The sequence below is a fragment of the Rosa chinensis genome, chromosome 5 (genome assembly GCF_002994745.2).
Source record: "Rosa chinensis cultivar Old Blush chromosome 5, RchiOBHm-V2, whole genome shotgun sequence".
Lineage (NCBI taxonomy): Eukaryota > Viridiplantae > Streptophyta > Magnoliopsida > Rosales > Rosaceae > Rosa > Rosa chinensis.
Window position 1 is genome coordinate 57,159,756 of NC_037092.1, and position 17,862 is coordinate 57,177,617.

Sequence of the window (17,862 nt, forward strand, 5' to 3'; positions counted from 1 at the left end):
GTTGTAGGCTGAGCAGAGCAATCACTGGGAAGTTTGGAGAAAGCACGGGTTTTGCTAAAGCATGACTTTAGCTTCGCTGGGTTGCGAGGGCGTTACCCTTGCTTCACTGGTTGAGAGAGTCTCGGTGGCAGTGGTACTGGCAGTCGGCTCTTGGAGAGACTAGGACTGGAAGTACGGTCGCCGGGTTGATCTGGTGATGCTGACAGTCGGCTCTTGGAGAGACTAGGACTAGCGCGCGGTCACCGGGTTTCAACGAAGTTGAAGGTTTGCTCCGGAGAGGCTTTGTAATCGTTTGGATTGATTGATTTGAGAGAGGTCCTTGCTCTGTCCTTGAAACCTGGTATTTATACCTAGGGTTTCGACTTCTCCTTGTTATAGAAGGATTATTAATTGAAGTTTCCTATTCAATCTCTGCTACTTGACTCCAATAAGGTTTCGTTCTCCTTATGCATCACGGAATGGGCGAAGCTGTAACCCAAACCCAAGTAGGCTTATTTTTGGGCTGCAGGTATCGGCCCGCTGTGCTAAATCCACTAAATGATCTTGCCAAAATTACTTTTGGGCTCAAACACATACAATGCCATGTTCCTTTTGTGGTTTTACACATGTGGAACAGGAAGATAAGGAGTAGGAATCAAGTGTAGCTCTTTCTTTTTCCAAACCATCACTCGAAATTCTCAGTCATGTTCAAACCCTCTTCTGAGAGCTTCCAGTTGAAATGGAATAGCAGTTGTGCAAGTAGGAATTCAATGTTGGGTGTAGCAAATGCTATTCCAGGACATATCCTCCTTCCTCCACCAAATGGTATAAATTCGAAATTAGCACCCCTGTAATCAATGCAACTATCAAGGAATCTCTCTGGATGAAATGTTTCTGCTTCAATCCAATGCTTGGGATCTCTCCCAATCACCCATGCGTTCACAATCACTTTGGTTTTCACAGGTATCCCATATCCATTAATCTCACAGCTTTCACTAGATTCTTTTGGAAGTAGGAGAGGAATGGGTGGGTGTAATCTCAAAGTCACTTTGATCATCGCCTTCAGGAATTTTAGTTGCTGAAGACCTGTTTCATAGACATTTCCTTTAGCACCGAAGACTTGCCTCACCTCTATTTGTGCCTTTTCCATCACTTGTGGCGTTTTTACCATTTACAACATTGCCCACTCCATTGTTGAAGATGATGTGTCACTCCCAGTTGTGAAAATGTCTTGTAATGCAACGATTGAACCTCAGTAGAAGAATATGATGAAGTTGATAAGAATTGAGAAGACAAACATAGTATACTAACCAGCGTAACCGCTTTGATATGGTCATTTGTTAAGGGAACTTCAAGCTCACCAAGCTACTGCAGATTTAGAAGAATGCTTAGTAGATCATTTGCTCCATTCATGCCTCTAGTCTTGGTAGCTTTTTGATCTTTAACAATGTTTTCGAGTATCTCATCTAGTCCTCTATGAATCTTCTCAAGTTTAGGCCTCATCCCACTGATCACATGAAGTACTTTGATAGAAGGGAACACATCTGTGACTACAAACCCACCTGTTGCCTCTGCACCTTCCCTGATAGCTGTTATGAGTGCTTCGTGTTCTTTGCACTTGTTATCAAAAGCCACTATGACCGTCATTCCATATGTCATTGAAAAAATCTACTCCCCAAGGTTGATAGGTGATCCAATGTTTACACGAATGAATTCGAGCAAATGAGATACCTCTTCTTCTCTAATCCATTGAATGAATCCATCCTTGTTGAGTTTAGCAGCACTAAACCGCAGATCTTGCACATCTGTCTCCAGTATTCTCTATATGGTGCAAAGCCAATGCTTGCACCGCTATAAGAGATGATATCCGGAGCAAGCAGGAGGGGCCTGAAAGCGAAGATGTTGTCATTTGTTCTCATAATCTCTTTGGCGGCTAGCTTTTGGTGTGGAAACAACAACAGTGGAAACTTCACCAAGCTGCAAGTGCATAAAGGTCCAGAGATGTTAGCCAAATTTCTCAAGATGTGATAGGGCAAAGAACCGACAAGATGGTGCATGTTTCCGATGATAGGTAGTTTCCATGGCCCTAGAGGTAGCCTTTGAATCAAATTGCTAGTTTTGTGACTTCCAAATATCTTTAAAAACATGACGATAAAGAAGAAAAAGGTGGAGTTGATTGGAAAAAATGCAGAGAAAAACTGAAACTCCTTTCTGAATGGAGAAAGGGTGTTTGTATCATGCTTTGACTTTATAACTCAGTGTTATACACATTTAATATTTCTGAAAGATGCTTCATCGCAAAATTTGTTGATGGATTTTTAGTTTTGTTTTGGCTCTTGTACAAGTTGTTTGAGAATTTAAGGATAGATACCTTAACATAGATTACAAGTTACACCACACGCTGTCCAAATTTGCTGCATTCATCCCATAAGATTCCACATTACTGATTATTGGCTACTTCCATTTCAAACTCTGACTTGAAGATCACTAGTCATCTTTCTTGAGTAAGACGAGTGTTTGACTTTATGAATACAGACTAGCTACCTCCAAAATTCTTGAAGGTTGCTCAAGCGCGATGAATTCATTTAAAGATGAATTCATGTACAAACAAAGAGATTCATCACTTATAAGTAATTTTGTATCTACAGTATCTGTAATACTTATTTGGCTACAACAGTGGAACAAATGTCGAGAATGCATGTCTCAAAACTACAGAGCAAACCCAGTGCCTGAACGCAAGACTTGGGGTTCTACAACTTGAACGTTCCCGTGGGAGGACCCAGTGCATCGATCAATTGAGCTACTTGCATAGTTAAAAAGATTTATGGATGCTGACAGATAAATGAAGGAATTACATATTTGAGGTGAAAAACCTTATTAAATCAATCACATAACCTAAGATATTTTATTAAATCAAACACGAGTAATCTCTAATAGTTCTTTTGAAAAACAATATAGGTAATATTCCCATCGATATTGTTGTAAATATTAATGTGGCTATTCATGTAATAGCAATTAGTGTTGCGTGATATACGCCAATTAAGATTGATTGGTGATTAACAGAATATAATTAGCAATTGATTGATTCTAATCAGACGAGTGATTGATGTAATCGTTAACTAGTTACATTTTGTAAACCTGAGGTACTCCTATATAAACCTCATTGTGAGATGAATAGAATCACTCCATTTTCTCATACTTCATTCTCTGTGTTTAAACTATCTCTCAAATTCTTTTACTATCGTTTTACAACACGTTATCAGCACGACAAGCTCTAGGATTCAGATTGCAAGTTGCGGAGAAGAGGTGGTTCATCATTCAATAAAGAGAAGAGGTGAATAACTCCTGAGTTATTGGATTGGCTAATAAGACAACCTTCTCAATTCTGCACATATAAACTGAAGATTCGTCTGTTCTTCATCAAGTATTTTTCTTTCCAAAATCTAATTTTATATTCATTCTTATTGAGCCTATTGATTGAATATGAACAATCACCATGATGCATGAACCCCCAAATTTACTTTATTAATTTATTTGGTTGATACATATATATATATATATGTCGTATATATTTGTTCATGTTTTTGGATTTGATTGACATATATCATGACACATTCACATGTATGATTCCTATTTAATATTACTACAATGCCAGAAGCATTTACCCAATTTATTACCTATACGAAATGCCAGAAGCATTAATGGAATTTGAACCCATTTCCTTAGGTACATAACCGCTACATTAATTTATTTATGTTACGATTTAATAACATATGTTGAATTTGATTATGTTATAATTGTGAATATTAATAGAGGCTGAGTCAGAAGCTCAAATCAAGCTCAAAGTCGCAACAACAAATTCGAGCCTGAAGCTCAGGCCCATGTTGCAAGGCTACAACAGAATCTCACCACATGTTGCCATGACAAAAGTTATGAATCTTCTCAAACTAGGCTTATCCAGTTGGATGCAATGTCTAGGCAAGGTTTAGATGAGGCCGTGTACTTAAGTGAGCCTCGCACCACCTAAACTTCATCTTTCCTTACCTGGTCGTATTCAATTGGAGTTACCAAAAGGGTTGAGTAATAACTTTTCATTCCTTGGCAGACCAGTTTGAGCCCAACAGGCCCACTCTCCCTCAGCAGGACCTAGCAGCCCAGTAGGTCTCACACACCATTTGACTTACGCATGAAACCTCGGGTCACAAGCCCTCAGACTAAGCCCGATAGGCTTCACTATCAAGCCCACTCCTTTGGTCCAGCAGAATCAAATAAAAGGAAAAATGATTTGATATTGTAAATAGATTCACCATATTTAATATGTGTAATTAATTGCCAGAAGCATTTATTCACATAATTGTGTGATAATTAATCTGTTATATGACTAGCATGCAATTAATATCTCAATTGATTTGGGATTTTTATTTATCCAATTTGTGAGATTATTTCAATTTGCTCAATTCAATATTATTGTGTTACTTGTCTAAATTTTTGCACCAGAATATATGTGTAGAAAATGCAGGTACCTAATGAACTAGAAGTTCTAAATGAACCAGTAGTTCATACATAAATCGAACTTGTAGTTTCGATAATGTCATTTAAGAAACTTCAAGTTTCTTTCATAAATTCACCACACATGATAAAACCAGTAGATTTTACATGTCTAATCTGATTTTTCATACCATGTTATAGAACCTGAAGTTCTCATTACTTGCTTATGGATGATATTGTTGGGTTTCTAGCCCATGAGTCTTTCCTAAGACAATTGTCTTAGAGTATGAGAATTGTTTACCCAGTAGGTTTTGGATTCCTACTGATGAATGGAGTTCCAATGAGGAAGGAAAATCCTTATTGATGTAGGATTACATGTAATCCCTGTTGATTACAGAGAAGGAGAAGGCATAATTGCCTACCACCAATAGGAATAGGTTTCCTAATTGGTGAAGAAGGTTGATATCCTTATGGCTATATAAGGAGGGGTTCTGCTCTAAGTTTTTCATCACAAAGACAGAGAGCAAAGTGTATTCCATTCTCGGAGTTAGAGAGTGAGAGAGGGCAAAGAAGGGAGAGATAGGAAGAGAAGAGTGAGTCCTTGTTTTCTTATTCTTTCTGGTTGTACCATTATAAATATAGTGGAAGATTGTTTTTCTGCCCAGTGGACGTAGGCAAAAGTTTTGATGAACCACCTTAAATCTTTGTTCTTGTGCTCGTATCTCTGTGGTTGTTTCTCTTGGTGTGCTGTGTTTATTTGTGTTTTTCGACTTCACATATTGACCGATTCTCAACAAGTGGTATCAGAGCCAGGTTTGTCTGAGAAATTCAAGGTTTGAATCGGTAGGTTTGGTGTAGTCAGAATGGAAGGACCAAATAGCACAATGATCAAACTCACTCACACGAATTGGGTGACGTGGTCGCCAAGAATGAAGGAAAGTTGTGAAACTTTCATGGTGACCGTAAGTAATTCTGCGTCTGATGGTGTACTGTCTATGGATACCGTTAAGGATAACATGCTTAATGAAGAAACAAGAAAGAAAGCTGTGGGCATAGACAATGGACATGGAGGGTTCTATGTCATAGAGGGTCAAGACAAGAATTCAGGTCAAAGATTTTGTGGCGATACGGGCCACATGAAGCTAATGTGTCGAAAGTGGAAACAGGACAAAAAGAAAGGCAACTACCGAAACGATGGAGATGATGGCATTATGGCTACTATCTCGGGGGAGCTTCTTACTGTTCAAGAATGTCTATATGTCGGTAACAAGGGTCACGATTGGTTCGTGGAAACCGGTGCAAGTTGTCATGTTACTTCCAACTTGGAGCTTTTTCTACATACGAAGCACGCGACTTTGGGATGTTAAAGATGGGCAATACAAGCTACTCCAAGATTTCAGGAATGGGAGATATTTGCATCGAGACTAATCTTGGTTACCAAATGACATTGAAGGATGTGAGGCACGTTTCTGATTTGCGTGTCAACATATTGTCTTCAAGTGCTCTTGATAGACAAGGTTTCCACCAATACTTTGGTGATGGAAAGTGGACGCTTGCAAACGGGTCGTTGGATGTTGCTAAAGGAGAGCTTTGTCATTCCCTGTACAAGACACATAGCTTGGTATGCAGAGATGACTTGAGTGCAATGGGTGATACTTCTTCACACATATGGCGCCACAGCGAAGGCCATATAAGGAAGAAAGGTGATCTGGAAAAGAAGTCCCTAATTTCCTTTTCCAATGATGAGTTTTCTGACCAGGAAGAAGATGGTCAAGAGTTGTTCCACCAGGAGGGACATGGTGATGGGTTATTCGATCAGGGGGAGCTACATGCTCTAAACATGAAGTTTTGCATCAAGTCAGCTCGGGCGAACTTCCAGTAATGGAGTCACGCCGGTATTTCTCCCTCATGGTTTGGAGGGGGAGATTGTTGGGTTTCCAACCCATGAGTCTTTCCTAAGACAATTGTCTTAGAGTATGAGAATTGTTTACCCAGTAGGTTTTGGATTCCTACTGATGAATGGAGTTCCAATGAGGAAGGAAAATCCTTATTGATGTAGGATTACCTGTAATCCTTGTTGATTACAGAGAAGGAGAAGGCATAATTGCCTACCACCAATAGGAATAGGTTTCCTAATTGGTGAAGAAGGTTGATATCCTTATGGCTATATAAGGAGGGGTTCTGCTCTAAGTTTTTCATCACAAAGACAGAGAGCAAAGTGTATTCCATTCTCGGAATTAGACAGTGAGAGAGGGCAAAGAAGGGAGAGATAGGAAGAGAAGAGAGAGTCCTTGTTTTCTTATTCTTTCTGGTTGTACCCATTATAAATATAGTGGAAGATTGTTTTTCTGCCCGGTGGACGTAGGCAAAAGTTTTGCTGAACCACCTTAAATCTGTGTTCTTGTGCTCGTATCTTTGTGGTTGTTTCTCTTGGTGTGCTGTGTTTATTTGTGTTTTTCGACTTCACATATTGATCGATTCTCAACAAGTGGTATCAGAGACAGGTTCGTCTGAGAAATTCAAGGTTCGAATCGGTAGGTTTGGTGTAGTCAGAATGGAAGGAACAACTAGCACAATGATCAAACTCACTCACATGAATTGAGTGACGTGGACGCCAAGAATGAAGGAAAGTTGTGAAACTTTCATGGTGACCGTAAGTAATTCTGCGTCTGATGGTGTACTGTCTATGGATACCGTTAAGGATAACATGCTTAACAAAGAAACAAGAAAGAAAGCTGTGGGCATAGACAATGGACATGGAGGGTTCTATGTCATAGAGGGTCAAGACAAGAATTCAGGTCAAAGATTTTGTGGCGATACGAGCCACATGAAGCTAATGTGTCGAAAGTGGAAACAAGACAAAAAGAAAGGCAACTACCGAAACGATGGAGATGATGGCATTATGGCTACTATCTCGGGGGAGCTTCTTACTGTTCAAGAATGTCTATATGTCGGTAACAAGGGTCACGATTGGTTCGTGGAAACCGGTGCAAGTTGTCATGTTACTTCCAACTTGGAGCTTTTTCTACATACGAAGCACGCGACTTTGGGATGTTAAAGATGGGCAATACAAGCCACTCCAAGATTTTAGGAATGGGAGATATTTGCATCGAGACTAATCTTGGTTACCAAATGACATTGAAGGATGTGAGGCACGTTTCTGATTTGCGTGTCAACATATTGTCTTCAAGTGCTTTTGATAGACAAGGTTTCCACCAATACTTTGGTGATGGAAAGTGGACGCTTGCAAATGGGTTGTTGGATGTTGCTAAAGAAGAGCTTTGTCATTCCCTGTACAAGACACATAGCTTGGTATGCAGAGATGACTTGAGTGCAATGGGTCTCCCTCTAACGCCCTTTGTATTTTACTTGACAGATAGAAGAAGCTCTGAGAATATCTTAAGTAGCAATCCACCCACCGGACTAGCGTTAACCGATATTTGGGCCACCACTCAATCTTAAACATTAACATTGGCGCCGTCTGTGGGAATGCTTGAACAAAAGGCCATCCCACCACAATAATCACCATGACTAACGGTAGCGGGGGAAACGCTGAGGGCCAAGCAGATCAGTCCGCCAACCCACATCCCACTAAGCCCACGACTAACGTTAACCCAGAGGTTAACATTAACCGAGCACTATTCAACACTCCGGTCAACCCCAAGGCTCATCCCAGGTCCCGCTGACTCAAATAGCAGCGGAGGCCCGACCGAGCAGCAGTCGTCCACTAGGCCAGGATCTCGCCTCTATGTATGAGCTGGCATTGGCGGACCTCCACAAGGCAAACAGGGAGAGTGAGCAAGAGCGTAGAGAAAAAGCCGAGGCTCAAAAGTAGGTGGCCACGCTATTGATGTCTAAGATTTAGCGGTGGCTAAACCTTGGTGAACGCTGATCCAATGGGCGGACCACTACTTATAGTGTAATCGATACTTCCGCTACCTGTGAAGTAAAATACAAAGGGCATGAAAGGGAGACCACGTTGGGCGGTCTTCTCTTCTCCAATGCCTAAGTTAGCAAATGTATTTATATTGACAGAATAACAGTAGGTAAGTAGTAAATGCGTAATTAATGAGGAGAGATGAGAGAATCTTTTATAAGTGGGGAAGAGGCTGACCTCTTCCATTTTTTCGATGTGGGATTGATATGCTTCAGTTCCCTGCTTCTAGAGCTTCTGATGCTATCTTGACACGGCTCGTGACTGCGCGCCAGCGGTGATCTGGGGGTGAGCCGAGGCTCAGGTGGTAGCCTGCTTGGCTATGTTTTTGTAGGTCACTGCGCTGGTGGGAGTTGGTACCGCTGGCGGTGTTGAAACGAAAAAATCCACACACCCAATTATAACGAGGCCCGTCCACCGCAGGAAAATGTGAGTGCTTTATTTAAAATTAAAAGCCTCTAATTTAAAATACAGCAAGAAAAAAAGAAGAAAAGAAAGAATGGACGAGATTCATAGCTATTGGAACTCTAAGCGAAAGAAAAGGCTTAGAGTCGTCAAGCTGGCCTATATGGGGTTTAAAAGAAAAACATGTTCAGACTCCTAGCTTTGTCAAGAGTCTAGATAACAATGCAATTGTAAAGATAAGAGCTGCAGCCTTCACGGGGTTTTTGGGATACAAGTTCTCAAACAATTTCAATTGGAGTGGAACTCCAAAACCCTCCGGGTTGATTGCAAGACAAACTCATCTATAGTGCAGTATATAAGCACCACATGAAGAGCAAAAAGAAGGGGGACACAACGCTGCAACGTGAAGAGGCAGCAGGAGGATAGCAACGTGGAAAAGAAGAAGGACAAAGCAGCGAAGGCAAGAAAACAGTTTGGAAGACGAAGCTCAGAGGAGATATCCAAGACACCACAAAGGTTGAGATTCCCTCCCTTCCATTCTCCACCTTCTCTTTGAATGATTCACAGGCTCCACCTCCTCTTTGGATGTTCACAGGCTTCTCAACGAGGCCATACCAAAGTAAAAATAAAAAAAACAACATGCCGGAGCAGCGCCTCCGATGAACTCATGCCGGGCAGCGACCCGATGACCATGCCGGGCAGCGTCCCGATGACCATGCCGGGCAGCGTCCCGATGACCATGCCGGGCAGCGACCCGATGACCATGCCGGAGCAGTGCCTCCGATGAGCATGTCGTAGTTAAGACATCCTTGTTCTCGTGAAGCCCAGCAGTGACGGCAGTGGTTTTGGAACCTTGAGGTTTCTTTGCAATAGCTTCTTTGCAATTCGAAAACGAAAGGAGTTCCACTTTGGTATAAACACAGATAACTTCAACAACGAGACAATAAAACCAAAAGACAAAACTAAATTATAAGAGCATGAGTTTTGTCGAAGCTACCAGGGACGTAAAAAGGAAGACAAAAATAAATAGCTAATTGAAGCCTTTTCTCTTCCTTTACTCTGGAGCGGTGGTGTTGCAAACAATAAAGAGGAGCCTCAATTAATATGGCTTTCTTTTATGCAGGAGCCAAACCATTGTTTAGTTGTCAAAGGTGTGCTGGAGCTCTGCTTTAGACGTGGTGAATTTAAATACAAAAATGAAGTCTGGATATGGAGACACAAAATATGATACGTGGGTTTCTTCCAATCTCACTTGCAAGCATATGAAAGATACAGCTTGTCTTCGCTCCTTGTAGCGATGGTCAACTTTGCACAAAGCAAAACAGCCATATATATATGAAGAAACCATGGGATACACGAGATCAGAATGGTGTTGATGTGGCCAAAATTCTTCAAATAATGGTATCTGCATGAAGCCTTTGTTAATAAAATGCTAGCAAAGCAATTGAATGGCTCAGAAGCAATAACTACACAAAAAAGAATGAAGTCCTTGCTTTTGATTTCATGGTCACGGCTACACAGAGAAAATGGAAGCTAAATTCCGCTTATTTGCAGCAGAGCAGAAGCTTCAGAATACGCTGCAGGTCTTTTTCAGAACAAGCTAAAATAAAAAGATGAAGAAGCAAGCAATTACACTTAATTAAAGAGGCAGAGGTCACTTCTCAAGTAGCTACGAAGCTTGGCGGTGGAGAAATGTCAAAAACCTGCAGACAATTACAAATAGCATTGTCAAAGTCAAAAGCTTGTGATTGAACACGTTTGCTACAAGTCAGAGCAATATATATATATTGGTTTGTTTAATCAAACTGTCCACCTTAATCATAAAGCGGTGGCATAATTGATATTGCAAGAAGACAAAATGGTGACCAACTAGCAGCCATGAGCCTTTCTCTTTGTGGAAAACTGATCAGCACATTTCAGGACAACAAATTCATGTTCATAATTAAACCATGAACTAAAGACAAAAGCTTTGGAAACATGCATTTGAACAAATGAGCAGCAAGTCTCTCTTAACAAAGTTTAGCTACGTGTTTCCTTGTCAATCAAAAGAGAATCATGCAAAGAATTAATATTCAAGATGAGGCACATGATAATCAAATCTTGGCAGACAAAGCAATTAAGTCACGGTGGACATCGGTGGAAAAGTAATCGGTGACATCATTTAAATAAAGCATGAATTAGAGTGTTCTGCCCAGCAATTCAATTGGGTCGAAAGAATGGTTCCTCACTGGTTCTGGGTTCGACACCAACAACTGTGATAGATGCGTTTCGCGAACAGGGGTAAGAAATCAAGGCCTCTGATGAGAAGAAAACAAGAAAAAATGATTAGCATAAATGCTTCCAACTATGGGGAAAAAGAAGAAGAAGGTGAACTGGTACCTGATTTGGTGCGCGAAAGAGAACGAATGGGGGATCTTGGCACTTGAGCCAACCCATTTATATGGACTTCAGCGAGTGGTCTCCCAGAGGATCTGAAGCTTGTCGAATGGAGATGACGTCTTCTTTTTGGGATCAGAACCTTGAAGACGTGAGCTGGGCTCAATGGGGCTGTATTAATGGGTGTCCAAATCAGTTTATGCATTGCAAGTTCATGGGCTCTTCCGAATCACTTGTATACAAGTTTTGAAGCTCTGCAGGGCCCACTCCGAGTCAGTCGAAATACGGGTCAGCTGAATTATTCATCGACAAGTAAAAAAGTGGCACAAAGCCCATTGCAAAATCCAGGGCCCATTATGAAGCTCGGCACATTCGGGTGCCCATTTCAAATCAGTGGACACTCTACTAAAATCGGGTGTCCACTAAAATATGTTTTCTCGACGAGTTCAAAATACATACCCGTTGAGTAAAAAATTGGTATAAAACCAAAAAATCTCATTTTATGAACTACAATGGTTTGATCCCTTCACAGGGTATGTAGGCAATCTAGCGACCCACTAGATGCAACCACAAATTCAAATCGAATCCCTGACTCCACCAGTCAAATTCACCCAAACACCAGAAAAATCAAATCATTCCCAAATTACCCAAATGCAAATTCAAGGGCTCCAAACCCTCAAAAATATCTCAAACACAAATCCAAAAATAAATGGGTCATCTACCCATTTAAATCCCAAAGGCTGGAACTACATGTGGTTTGATCCTGCAAGGGTATGTAGGCAATCTGGAATCAAATAATCTAGATGCAACCTCGTCCTAAACACTATTCCTATTCCAAAAATCCAAGCCTTCCAATGGGTCATTCACTCATTGGAACTCTTGAACTACGAGTGGCTTGATCCCTTCCCGGGTACGTAGGCAACCCGTTCCAAAATTCGGGTGCAGCCGCAAAAACAAACAACCACACACTGGTTTCTTTATAAATGGAATCAAAGGGTGTTCCCTTGTAACAAGGGATTGTAATTAAGAGACACATTCTGTTTTGAATGGGTCGAACCCGAAATAATTAAAACTCTGTTCTGTTAATGAATACGAGTGAAATTACGTTGGGTGACATTTACACTCTGTGCAATTTTTAACCTAACAGGCGGTAGCATGAGTGTAGCTCATTATAGCTAATTATGCTTGGAAAATTCTTAAGTAAGTACAAGTCCCCTAAGTCCCCAGTCAAGGGGGGCAATCTTGGTTGGGGAGTTGCCTAACGATTCGAAGCGTTACTTCCGCTAGACAAAGCATAATTAGCGTTAGTACATTGTCAACCGTGGACTACTGAGCAAACGCTTTATACCCTTTCGGGTGGGCCCCTGCTAGGCCCTCCCAGGGAGTCCCCCACTCCCCGGCTAAGATAGACCTTTGTTTGGTTGGTGTATTGTTTGTTGAAGGGAGCTGCGCTGAGCAGGGTGTTGGGTAGCGAGCCCAATCTTTAATACCCAAGGGGCGGGGGTCAAGGTGCCTGATCAAGGCCGTCATAGACTGTTGACATGTCCCCGTGTCCCTGAGGGACGTAGCCTGACTGTAATGACGTCTCAGTCGTCGTAAGAATGAGACGTTGCCTAGGGAATCGCCGTTGGCGGAGGTCCCTCGGCAGATAATAAGATGCAAGCAGTGCCGTGGGGACCTCTGGTTGTAGCTCGGTGAGCGGTATTACACTCAGCGGAGACCGTCTTACTTGCAAGATGAAAAGGGAGAATTCCCGCTAGCGGAGTTGCGCTTAGCAGAGACTGCCTCACTTGCAAGATGAAAGGGGAGAAGTCCTGCTAGCGGGGACTCTGCCTTGCAAGATGAAAGGGGAAAAGTCCCGCTAGCGGAGACTGCCTCACTTGCCAGATGAACTCCGCTAGCGGGACTTCTCCCTCGCTTGCAAGATGAAAGGGGAGAAGTCCCGCTAGCGGAGTTGCTCTTAGCGGAGACTACCTCGCTTGCAAGATGAAATGGAAGAAGTCCCGCTAGCGGAGTTGCGCTTAGTGGAGACTGCCTCCCTTGCAAGATGAAAGGGAAGAAGTCCTGCTAGCGGAGTTGCGCATAGCAGAGACTGCTTCGCTTGCAAGATGAAAGGGGAGAAGTCCCGCTAGTGGAGTTGCGCTTAGCGGAGACTGTCTCGACGATTAGTATACTTGACCTATTGACGCTTAGTCTGACGGCGCTCGACACGTGGCCGTCATGTACTGGGTTAGCGTGTGGGATAACGTCCCTGCAGCACGCCCGCATCCTCGCTATTAATGAGAGTAATTATTGATTTTGTAACCGAGGTAACCCCTCGATTGATCCGGAGAGTAAGTGCTATCGTGGGGGACGTGTATGGCTGTCGTGCGATGTCGTTTTTCATCGGACAGCTTAGATTGGTTTGACGTTGACATAAAAGAAAGGGAAACTTAGTGGTTCAACACTTTGCGCTTTGAACTAATATCGTCCTCTTCAAGCTTTGCTCTGAGATTCGAGAAGAAGGTTCTGCAACTTGTGTGAGGTTACCGATCTTTGGAGGACGGAGACCTCCTAAAGCAAAAATGAGCATCATCAAGCACACCAGAGTTCCCATCTTTCAGGTTGGTAGTTTGAACCTTGTACCTGTTTTATTGGTTTCCTCTTTTCTTTTCCTTTTTTCCTATCAGTTTTTGTTTTTTGGTATTTGTAGTGATTTCTACTATTCACCTATGTGGTCTGAGGGTGTAGGATGAGTTTTGGGGATGGGTTACGGTGTTTGATAGAGATTTGAGATTTATGGATTTGGTAGATGGTCGAACTGGGCTTTTGGATTCATACAAACATTGTTCTTATTTTGGGTGTTTCTGGGTTTTCTGGGTAATTGTTCTTGGTACAAGTCTATCGTAAGGATAGTTTAGATCGTTTTAGAACTAACTGACCTGGGTTTTAGGGTTTGTGATGGCTAGTGTCGTAGAGATCTCGAGCAGTGAGGATTCCGGGTATGACGTGTCTTTCAGCGTGGCGGATAGGATATTTATTGACTTGTTGCGTCCGTCTGCCCATGCAGGAACCTCACTGTCTGATCCGCTAGATATCAAGCCGCTACAAACCATACCCTAGAAGTGGCAATGGGTCATGCCGGGCTTCTTGAGAGTTCTAGGGCAGGGGAGGATGATGCTGCCCGCAATAGGCGTGAGGAGAGGTTAGCGAGCAATATCGCCGCTAGCGGTTCCACTGATGGGGGAGAGGCTAGCGGGGATGAGATAGAGTCAGCCTGGGTCCTTCGTGACGGTATCCCAGTTAACTAGGCGGGATGGCCGATGACTGAGGCCGCCATCAGCCCGCTGAAGCAGGTGTTCTGCCTTCTTGGCATGGTGAAGTTGTGCCCGCCAACTGCTGATGAGAGGGCTTCTATTCTGCCAGCGGGGTAGGCTGCCGTCCACGAGGCCATCTTCCGCTAAGGTGTCACCCTTCTGCTACTCCCCAACCTCCAGATCCTTGTGTGTGTGTTCGACCTTGCCTTCGGGCAAATTTGCCCTAATATGTGGTGGCTACTGATGGCGCTGAACTCGCTTTGGCATCCATCTGGGTGTGAAGGGCTGACTGTGGCGGAGGTACTCCATTTCTACAAACTTGTCTACGTGAGGCGACAAGGGTGTAGCGGACAGGTGAACCTCACTCGCCGACAGCGGGAACCCAAGTTGATAGGGAACTTGAAGGATTCGATGTCTCCCAAGCGGGCGACCTTTTGAGTTCCGACCTCGGGGTTGGAGTATGACGCAGGAGCGCACGATGGGGTGCCGAAATTTAGGATTAAGTCGGAGTTTCAACCAATCCGAGGTTGTCGCTAGCCTCCGCTGACCAAAGTTGGCGGAAAATGTTTGTATGATATGCCTGTATTTTATCTTCTTTTTTTTCTTTCTAATCATTGGTTCTCTGTGCAGCGGGCTTGTGCTTCAACTCAACGCGTAAGGAACAGTGCCACGTGGAGAGGATTAAAGGTTGTTGGCATAATCTCAATCTTCTCGACCTCCACCTACTCACTGGTTGGGAGCTATTGGTCGACCTACAGCTGACGCGCGCTCTTGGTAAGTGGCTCCTGCTGACCTGTGCCTTTGCCCAATTTGTCCCGAGCTGACTGTCGTTGTGCTTTTTTTTTTTAGATACACTGCCGGGTAACAAAGTGAGCCGTGACGCATTCTACAAAGCCATGGACCGTGCCAAAATTATTAACTTTTTGGAGGGCATGTACGTCGCTAGGCTGGCGGCCAATCAAACTGTCGTCGATCCGCAGACCCTGGCGGTGAGTACGACAGAGACTCCGGTGGTGATGCCAATGCCGCACCACTCTCATCTCGGCACCTACGGTTTGCCAGTGGTTCAGGCGGACACTGGCGCAAATCGCGGGGCTGCCGGCGGGAGCAGGGTACAGGCCACCGTCGAGAAGGTGAGGGAGAAAGTGCCCGCCAACCGTCGTGGACCCTAGAAGGAGAAAGTGATGTCGGTGAGGGAACCCGTTACCCTTGCGGTGTTGGAGCCGCAGGTACCCTCAAGGCCTGTCGCCGCCGGTGCCACACAGGCGGTTCTCCAAAAGAAGCGACGATAGAATGATAATGATGAGGGGGATGACGCGGAGACCATTGGGGCCCGCCAACAGAAGAAGGCCAAGCAGGCTTCGCAGCCGGTGATTGTGGCTGTCGCTGGGAAGGTGCTGCAGGGTAGTCTGGATTCGTTTTCTGCCTATGCTGAATTTCTGACAGATCTGGAGCAGGAATTCTTGTTGCACTTCTGTGAGCGGCTTGGGTTCTGCGGGCTGGATGGGACCGTTCGCTCGACGGCCGTTTAGCAATCACCGTTCAGCTCAGCGTTTGGGCATTTGTCTGTTGGGCTGCATGAGTTGTTCTTGGCGGCATCTACCTAACCTTGGGTTGAGCCGCAGCTGAGGGAGGAGATCAAAGGTCTCCAGAGGGAGTTGGTGGAGGCTAAAGACAAGCTGGCGAAGGCCCAGCGGCATCTCACTAAGGTAGAGTGCGACGCCCTGGATGCCCGAGGCAAGCTGAGCATTGCAGTTGAGCGAGACCTGGAGCGGAACGATCACGTATCCCACCTGGAGCAGGACATGGCTTTGTTGAAGGAGCAAGTGGCGGCTAAGGGTAAGAAGGTCGATATCCTACAGCGGGAGTCTGCCGCCAAGACTGCGGAGCTGAAGAAGCTGGAGGGCTCGGTTGCTCGGTTGGGAAATGAGATGGGCCATGCAGAGGCCGCCGCTATGGAATCCTTTAAGAAGTTTGCGGCATACAAGCAAGCCCTGACTGAGGCAGTGAAGGCTGGTGCCGCCGCTAACTTGGAGTTGCTGAAGAAGAACTGCGCCATTGATTGGGTCAAAGCGTCCCAGTCCCCCAGCACGTCGAGTCAACCGTTCGTGTCAGCGAGTGGGCCTGTCGTTGATCAGCCTAAGGGTGTACTCTCTGGCAGTGGTGAGAGTAACCATGGTCCGGCCGATGATGGTCAACAGACTCCCTTGCCTACCCATTCTGAAGTCTCCCGGGCCAATTTTATGGCGACGCATACTCGGACGGATGGCACCATTGTGACGCCGAGTCCCACTGCTCCTGGGTCTGACCAGATTAGGAGAAGGTCGTGCTAGCAATGATACACGCCGAGGAATGTGGAAACCACTCAGGCCCCAAGTCCTTGGCCAATAGCACAATGCCAGACAATGCGACCTACCCCACGCCCCAGTGGAACCTTTGTCAATCATTATTGGCCCATGGATCCACTCCACGTGGGGCCTGGACTTGCTTGGAAAATTCCCAACCGCTAAGGGCCAGTTCAAGTACATCATTGTCGCCATCAACTACAATAGTAAATGGGTAGAGGCAGAACCGCTAGCGGCAATCACTACCGCCAAGGTCACTCACTTCCTCTGGAAGAACATCTACTGCCACTACAGCGTCCCCCACACAATCATCACAGACAACGGTACACAGTTCAACAACAAGGAACTCATATCTTTCACTACTAACCTGGGCACCAAGATGAGTTTTGCATCTGTCACTCACCCCCAAAACCAATGGCCAAGTCGAAGCAGCAAATAAGGTAATCAAGAAGCTGCTAAAAAAGAAACTCGACGACGCCAAGGGTTTATGGGCGGAGAAGCTCCCGAAAGTTCTGTGGGCCATCAAGACTACCCCAACTTCCGCCACCGGTGAAACACCATTTTGTATGATGTTCGGAACTGAGGCCATCCTACCCATTGAGGTCACCCAACCTACCGCTAGGGTCGAGTGCTACTGCTCCGAGACCAATGGCGAAGGCGTCAACCTCGACAAAGACCTCCTCGAGGAGAAACGCCACAAGGCTCATTTGCACAACTTGCAAAATAGACAACGGGTATCGCGTTTCTACAACGCCAGAGTCAAAGCCCGGAACCTCCAACTAGGAAACTAGGTAATGAAGGAAGTTAGTCCACCGCCAATGGCACTCCTCCAAACTTGGGAAGGACCATACAAAATAGTGGAAGTCGTTAGCCCCGGCACCTTCTACTTAATGGAGAAGGATGGCGTCACAACGACCCACCCTTGGAATACCGAACACCTTTGGTATTATTACAAATAGTTATGCCGCTACCCAAGAGCATCTTGACTTAGCTAAATTTTTGTTCCATATTTAGCTAAGGGAAGCTACCCAATGGGTAC

The 17,862-nt window shown here is 44.5% G+C and overlaps 1 pseudogene; it reads right to left on the reverse strand.

The window, feature by feature from the left end:
• Positions 1-599: 599 nt before the first annotated feature.
• LOC112163721 lies at positions 600-2,126 on the reverse strand (annotated as a pseudogene).
• Positions 2,127-17,862: the final 15,736 nt, after the last annotated feature.